This window comes from Vitis vinifera, chromosome 6, assembly GCF_030704535.1.
Source record: "Vitis vinifera cultivar Pinot Noir 40024 chromosome 6, ASM3070453v1".
NCBI lineage: Eukaryota > Viridiplantae > Streptophyta > Magnoliopsida > Vitales > Vitaceae > Vitis > Vitis vinifera.
Genome location: NC_081810.1, coordinates 8,235,117 through 8,243,722, shown reverse-complemented (window position 1 = coordinate 8,243,722; position 8,606 = coordinate 8,235,117). Strand labels below are relative to the sequence as shown.

At 37.6% G+C, this 8,606-nt stretch overlaps 1 pseudogene; it reads left to right on the top strand.

Moving 5' to 3' along the window:
- Positions 1-971: 971 nt before the first annotated feature.
- LOC100257362 (signal peptide peptidase-like 1) lies at positions 972-7,648 on the top strand (annotated as a pseudogene).
- The last annotated feature ends 958 nt before the right edge of the window (positions 7,649-8,606 follow it).

Genomic DNA, 8,606 nt, shown 5'->3' with positions numbered 1-8,606 from the left:
GTGAGAAATTGATTGAGCCAGATGGGCTTGACGGTTGAGGTGCACTTTGCACTTTCTCATTTTCTGTATCATATGTCTAGTCGATTGGGGCAAACCTTGTTCAATCAAAAATTGGTTCAACTGGTTGCTCAACTAGTTGAAGGTTTGAACCCCTAGTGGTCACTTACTAGTGCAATTAATGCACAATGACTAATAATCAGCTAGACCAATTGGTTGACCCCAAACTATGTGTATTGGTTAGTCTGGGCTTTAAACCCATATAAAAAAAACTTAAAACTTGGTTGTTTTGTAACCTTGTGTAGACCCCTTTTGTGTACTAAAGGTTGGTTTTTTTTTTTTTTTTACCACCCCGAGAGGAGTTGGCAACATGTTGTTGGAGTGGGGGGACGACTTCCATAGGAGCAAGCTGCTAGGATGTGTGGCGAAGACATCACCACCTTGGAGTGGTGGTGGTTAAGGATGGAAACCTTTGACTGAACAGTGAGCAATGGAACAGGTAGAGACTTGGAAAATAAGAAAAACAGAGGATGATGGCTGGAACAAAGGACGTTTTGAGGGAAGAAGCTGAGTGGGTAAGAACTGAGACAGGAAGGAACGAAAACGAGGGGAACTGTAGAGAGTGTCTGGAGAGAGAAGAGAAGAATGAAGAAGCTTTGAGAAAAGCCATTTTTTAGAGAAAGAAGAATATAGAGAGACGATACCTGGAGCTAAGAGTCATGCATATCGGTGCTTAAAGGGGGGGTTTTACAGGTATGGGTATTCAATCCTTATTTCCTTCCTATTGATTTTGGGTTTATTTGATGCTTGGGTGGTGGGAAAAAGGTTGCATGGATTTTTGTATATAAGTGTTCATGGTAGGAATAATGCAGCTTTAGCCTTGATCCTTGTGACCACTAGTTCGTTTTGTTGCTAATCCATGTGCATGAGAGACAAACTTGAATTAGAAAGAAGTGTTTTTTTTTCGGTTAATCATGGAGCCATTATGGAAGCTTTTATATATGTTGGAACCTGCACATGTTACTCTTGTATTAACAACCGTGGTTGTGACATTTGATTCTACATTTCAAGCTTTAAACTATGGGAAAGAAATGGAGCAAAACCTTGACTTGTCAGAAACATCCATTACTCTAGATAGGTCCCAAGCTCTGATGATCCCGATAATGAGCTCTTGCAGTTTGCTCTTGATGTTCCACTTATTCTTTTATGTATCTCAACTTTTCACTGCATTTACCGTTGTCGCCTCTACTTCATCCCTTTTCTTTTGCCTATCTCCTTACGTCATGTATTTGAAGTTGCAACTTGGGTTGTTGGACCCATTTGTGTCACGCTGCTGGTCAAAGTCTTTTACTCACATACAGGGGCTCCTATTGTTGTTATGCTCTGGAATAGTTGCGGCTTGGCTTGTGTCTGGGCATTGGATATTGAACAACTTGTTGGGAATTTCTATATGTATTGCATTTGTGAGCCATGTCCGCCTTTAGAACATCAAAATATGTGTCATGCTACTTGTTTGTTTGTCTGTATATGACATGTTCTAGGTTTTCTTTTTTGAAATATTTTTTGGGGCAAATGTTATGGTGTTGGTAGCCGCACAACAAGCATCTAATTTTGTGCGCATAGTAGCTAACAATTTGAGTCTCCCTAGGTTGCAATTGATCACAAATAAGCTAAAGTTGTCGATGAAGATCGTTTTTTCTAAGAATTTGTTTGGAGGAGTTGTCCTATCAGTAATTTTGCAGATTTTATGATGCTTGGTCTTGGTGACATGGCTATTCCTACCATGCTTTTGGCTTTAGTTCTCTATTTTAATCATAGAAAAAGTAGGGATTCAGTAAATCCATTATATATATACCTTCAGCTAAAGGCACAAATATATATGGTATACCCTTTTAGGATATGCAATTGGATTTGTAACTGCTTTGCCAGCTGGTGTTTTGACTCACCACCAACAAAACCTACCATTTTGCACCTGGGCCCATACTCATGCATGGTCACATTTGGCATGCAATCCCACATTTCATTTTTATTTATTTATTTATTTAAAATCTTTATATTTTGATATCAAAGTTTAATTTTCCAAAATTCTTATTTTCAAATCTAATTTTCAAATAATTTTCCAAAATTTCAATTTTCAAATTTAATTTTTAAGAAATCCAATTCTCAAATAATTTTTCAAAATTCCAATTTTCAAATAATTTTTCAAAATTCCAATTTTCAAATAATTTTTCAAAATTCCAATTTTCAAATTTAATTTTTAAGAAATCACATTATCAAGTAATTCTTCAAAATTCCAATTTTCAAAACTTCAATTCTCAAATAAATTTCAAAATTCCAATTTTTCAATAATTTTCAAAATTCTAATTTTCAAAACTCCAATTTTCAAATAATTTTTAAAACTCTAATTTTCAAAACTTCAATTTTCAGATTTAATCTTCAAAACTTTAATTTTCAAATTTTCAATTTTCAAAACTTCAATTTCCATATTAAAGTTTCAAAACTTCAATTTTCATATTAAATTTTCAAAACTTCAATTTCTAAATTTAATTTTCAAAACTCCAATTTTCAAATTTAATTTCCAAAACTTCAATTTTCTCAAATAATTTTCAAAACTCCTATTTATCAAATAATTTTAATTCCACTCCGATTTTCAAAGTATTTTTCATGCCACTTTTTTTTTTTCAAATAATTTTAAGTCCTTAATTTTCATTCCCTCCTTAAGGATCAGGGTCACCAAAAATCCTGTTTTTTATAATAAACTTGCTGTTGTTTTCTTCTGAGCAAGCACCTTCACAAATTTTCTTTAATCTTCAAATAATTTTTTGATTTTTGATTTATTTTTAATAAGTATGAAAACAATTTTCATAATTCCAAAATAATTGAATTTGTATGATTAATTCATGCAAGATAAATTGGGCTTTGGTGGGGGCCCAACATTCATAACATTTCTTTCGAAAATAATTCAAGTGTATTGCATGATTGATATTGTTTGATTTTGATTGGTTTTGTGTGATATATTTTACACCTATCAGTGTGCACTAACTCTGTTTCATAATAGCATTTTATTATATGCTGTCAAGGTATATTTTTACTCCCACTTTGTTTATTTACTTATTATCATGACTTGCTTTTGATTTATGATCATTTTAGTATCCATTGATTTTTTAATTAATTGTCATGTTTGCTCCACCTTATTTAGTAGAAACCCATTTTTAGGGGTTTAGAAGGGTGCTATGGTCTTTACCGTATCATCCCAATAAGTAATTTGACCCCCAAACCTAGGTTTGATTTTTCACATGCCGTATTTTTCCTTTAGGAGTCACACTTAGGGTTTTTATTTCTTATTTTGTTTTTTTCTTTAAAAATAAAACAAAAATAAGTGGCAACTCCAAGTATTTTTTAAAAATCATATTTTTCACCAAATAAATAAAAAGTGAGTTTTGCCATCAAGTGAAAACGCATCGAGTGAAATGCGGGTCCATGCCTTGACATTTTAAAATATGTCTTCAATATATCTGAGTCTTAGGGAAGGTTTTTCAAGTGCACTTTGCTTGAAATTTGTATATCCATTTCAAGTGCACTTTACTTAAAAAATGTATATACATTTAGTACACCTTAATCATAGTTTATTTTGTATCAATTTTAGCTTAAACTTGTACTAGGATTTTGTGAGTTTAATTTTATATCATTTCTCAGTCTTTGAGGTGAACTCAAGTGTGAAGTGTTACTTGAGGGAAATATCTAAATGTGAGGATCACTCAGTGTGTTGCTAAGTGTGGGTATTACTTGGAGAGTTTAAAAGTGAGGCATCTCCTAAAAAATCCGTAAGTGTACATTAAAGTTGGTCAATCTAATTATAATGCTTGGAGGTTTATATTGAAAGCCTTGGATTAATGGTAAATAAATTACTTTTACATTATTTTCAAAGTTATTTTTTATTTTTATGTTTTTAATTAATTATAACCATATTTATTTTTCATTTGTGGAAAACTTATTTCCATTAACTTTTTTTTAATTTCTTAATATTTTTCATAAACCAAATGTAACATTATGATTATAGTATAAAATGGTATATTTTTGATTCAATATAAAAAGGTATCAATAATTAGATGATGTCATATATTATTGTAGACCCCCCATTTGGGTGTCATTTTATGCAGCTTGTGTTGCCAAGTGTCGCAACCCTAAGAGACCACATGGCATCTCTTAGTTGGCTACTATGGAATCAGACAATGCTTTTTGGAGGAACAATCAAGGCTGGACACCTGTAAAGGTTGTCTGGCCGTTAGGAGAGTGCTTTTGGCTGCCAGCTGCATGGTAGTGGGGACGGTACCTGGGGCTGCAGGAGGGTGGTCTGAGAGCAAGCCGTTGGAGATATTTTTAGAGGGAGAAAGGGCAGGCCAGGAAGGGGGGGCAGGGGTTTTTGTTTGGTTACTTTGGGGAGAGAGAGGGCAGCTGCACTAGAGGAAAAAGGTGAGAAAAAGAGAGGAGTGGAAAAACACTGGAGAGAAAACAGAGAGGGGAGATCGGGTATAGGTGAGGAGTGATAGCAGAGAGCTTTGGGATAGGGAAGATTCCTGGAGCTTAGGGGAAGGATGACCAGAGAGGGAGAGGAGTTTCAGGGGAGCTTAGAGAGAGATATTTGGAGGGGGTTCTTTGGAGCTGCAGGAGCTTCAAGAAGGATTCTGAGCTGAGGATTCACCCAAGACGGATCAACAAGTCACAACTCAAAACACCCAGCTGAGGAAGAGACTTTTAGGTTTGGTTACTATGGTTTTCATGTACGTTTCCATTCTTCATACTTTTCTTATCTCATTCTCTGTGATTTTTGACTTTGCTTGTTGAGTTGCTTTGATTGGGTGATTATTGGTTTAAAATTTGAAGAGTTTGCTGCATTTTATGTTTTACTTTGGCGAATATCTTCCGTTCGAACCCACTGATTGTTAAACTCATGGATGAAATAATGACATGGGTTTAGCATACTGGTTAAAAGTTCCATGCTCTGTTCTCCTTTCGGTTTTTTTTTTCTTGCTCCTCTGTTTTCCCCTTGAAGGAGACTGTCAGACTTTAAGATCAGGAAGCTGGAGAGGTTGATTTACGGAGGATGACGGTGGTGTGAAGAGGATATTGGAAGCTGTAGAATCTGAATCAGAAAATGTCCGCATGAGATGCTCAGTGGGTGTTCTTATTAAATGGCCACACCCAGATTCCTGTTACACACCACTCATCCAGGGCTTTCTCAGTTGCTTTTGGGTCATGCAAGCCGATCATAGTTTCTTCATGAGCCCGAGGCAGTGACAATGTCAATGTTCTTCTTAGCAACAGATTCTCTGCTCTTTACCATTATGCGCCAAACCTCCTCAGCCGCGGCAGTTTCTATGGCATCAATATCAGCTGTGCAAACGACAGTCTCCGTACTACCATTTCCAGGATTGAACATGTTAATGAACTGACGGGATTTCTCTCAAAACTCGGAGCCCTGCGTGCTTGTGCTCTTGATTCGGCATTCGGGTCTATTTATAGACTTCATCTCAGTTCATAACACGGTGATGAAACTGATATTCATTGGGGGCTTTCTAATGATTGCGTGATGCATGAAGATGCACAGAACTGTGAAGAAGTCCTATGTTGGCATGCTTTGTGACGGGACATCTTTCGCCATCATTTCCTAGTAGCTGCGTGCTTTCTATTAGCGTTCATCTTTCACGAAAAACTCCCATTTCAAGGGATTTTCTGGGCATTTTCAATATACTTGGATGTCAAGCACCCGGATGACACAATGAAACCTTCTAGGCTCTCTTTATTTCCTTCAGATTCCCGAAAGTAGATCTAAGCTCAACATGGTCACCATTAAGTTCGTGAAGGAAACGAGACCACAAAGCTTGTTTTTATATCGATGTACCGATGCATTAGAGCTGACAGATTCTGGATTGGTCAGTGCACTTGGTTTCTGTTAAAATATTCATACACAAGGTGATGGTTTTTGTGGTACAGAACACCTACGATACTGTTTGGACTGCGTTACTATTCCTCTCCTGTTGATGTGTAGTCTGTGGGTTGGATATTTGCTGAGATGAGAATCAACCATCATTGTTTCCCGGGTCTTCAAAACGTGATCCATTTAGGCAACCCCCTGGTATCCAATCGCGTATGATGCCGGAAGAGGAAGCTGAGCTTCAGATCTCCTAAAGCCAGAGGGGAGCCTCTGTTAACGAAAAGCTTTGGATGGCCATATGAACTTTTCCATGTGCCTGAAGATGTCAAGAAGCATTGGAGCCCTCATTCACTGCCAGTTCTGGTAGTGATAATCTCCAGGCAGATCTGAGCAGTTTCGCATTGAAACTGGAAGGGAAATTACCTCTGAAAGTCATTGTGATTCCTGTAGTTCTAGCATGGACTCACACTCATCTCTATGTTCATGCCTCTCATTTCCATTCAACTACAAACCATCATCTAACCGACTACCATTTTCCTACCCATATTCATATCCATTACACCCAGAATGCTCCACCAAATGTCCGGTTCATACTGACCACATCCATTACCACCCACTCATGCATATATTCGTTCTACCACCCCATTACACCCACTTTCTCTCATCACTTTCCCCATCTTTCATACCCATTTCTATTATCACTACTCTCTCTCTACTCCACCATACCCATCATTCATCCATCCATTTCTCTCACTAAATCTTCATACCCATTACTATTCATAACCTTCTACTTTATTCACACATACCCAGCTAACTCGCTCCTCATTTCCCATTTGTCTACCATTCTCCATGTCTTTCTTTCCTCATTTGATCATCATCTCAGATTTAATCTTTTTATTCCATTATCATGCCCACGTCTCCTTCTTTCTTCCTACCACCCAACCAATTTCTCTCATTATCCGTCACATTAATCACAACCTGCACTTTTCAAACCCACTACCTCATCCAATGATGTTCGAATGATCATGCATGGTGTTCTGGATACGAGCTTGGGAGGCATTGGCCCGTGTTCCATGTGCATGTATGAACTTGGTAATGACAGATGTCTCTTTTTAAAGCGGATAGCTGCGTCTATGGACCTCCATGTAAATATCAAAGTCACGGGTGTTTGAATATATATTCTCGTTATAGCCAGCTGTCGTGAATTTTGTGGACTACTTGGGGTATACCTAAGATGCTGAGTATGGAATATTTCATAAGAGAAGTGAGAAAGCAAAGAAAGCTTCAATGTAACGGAAAGTCATGGATTATGACCAGCTTAACCGAGATAGTTCAGGTCATCAGCTAAAGCAACATGGGAGAAGAATGTAGATATTGCATTTGCTCAAGATGCTATTGATGAGTACAAGGCTCGTGAAGCTGCAGCTGCTATCCAAGGAAAAATGGTGGGCACGCAGCGTAAGAAGGGGAAAGCATGCTAGCCACGACCATTTCTGGGATTTATTAGAAATAGCTATGCTTGCATGTTGTTGTGCAGTTCATAAGCATTGTTTAGATGTGTTGTTTTCTTTCTCAGAAATGGTGCGGTCCACCCCAAACCCTCCGATTGGATTCAGTATCTTGAAAGCTGGTTTGTATAAATCAGTTCTGTTGTCAATTTACAGCTCTTCAACTACCAGAGACTGTAATGATGATCGTTCTCATGATCCATCCTAGTGCTTTAAAATATGGAGGAATTCCCTTGGTTCTATATGGAGTTTGATCTCATTTCCAAAAGCATTGATAAGGCAAAGAGCATGTCTGAAGAAGGAGCGACAGCATTAGTAAATGGAGATTGTGTCTTGCAGATAAGTTCACCTCTTTCTGTTAAATCCAAGCATCCTGGGATGCAGGATAGAATTGTTACTGTTGGCAGTCAAAGTACAATTCCAAGCCTAGGTATTACTGGTAAAGAGGTTATAGCTATCGACAAGCAGCCACTACTTGCAAATGATAGCTCAGCTGACGCCTAGGTGAACATGACTGAAGTTGTTTTGCCTGCTGAAGTTTATGGATTTGATTTGTCTAGGATGTTAGAATCCTATGGTCTAAAGTTTCAAAGAAAAGCTGAGGTGATGGATGACTATAAACTGGATGCTGCAGAATCTTTGGATGGTTCTCAAAGCTTTCAACAACCTCACTCCTCATTATCCGAAACAGATGAAAACAGTTTTGCATTGGATAACTTGCAGTTGGCTGGTGGATTACTACTTCCTTATAAAGTTCTTGCTACGAGTACCATTGTCTTGGAAGATACATCAATGGTTGTTAATCGATCTGTTTTTGGGAAGTGGACCCGGCACTGCACACATAAAGTTTCTAGATGAGGACAAGTGGTACAACTTTGATGATAGCCACATATCAGCTAAATGAAGAGGATGTCAAATCTGCTACTGCTTATGTGCTTTTTCTACAGGAGGGTGAGAATCGATGATGCTTTTGCAAGCAATGAAGAATGATCCTGTGCAGGTTATGAAAATATTCCCCCTCAGAAGTAGATCCTAGGCATATTCGTCCTCCAGTTCAGATGGTAAGCAAGCTTTTTGATGAGAACGAAGGCTCTTGCGTTGAAGTTAGAGTAATCCCAATGCTCACAGAGATTATCATTAATGCCACTCATAATCAGAATGTCCTC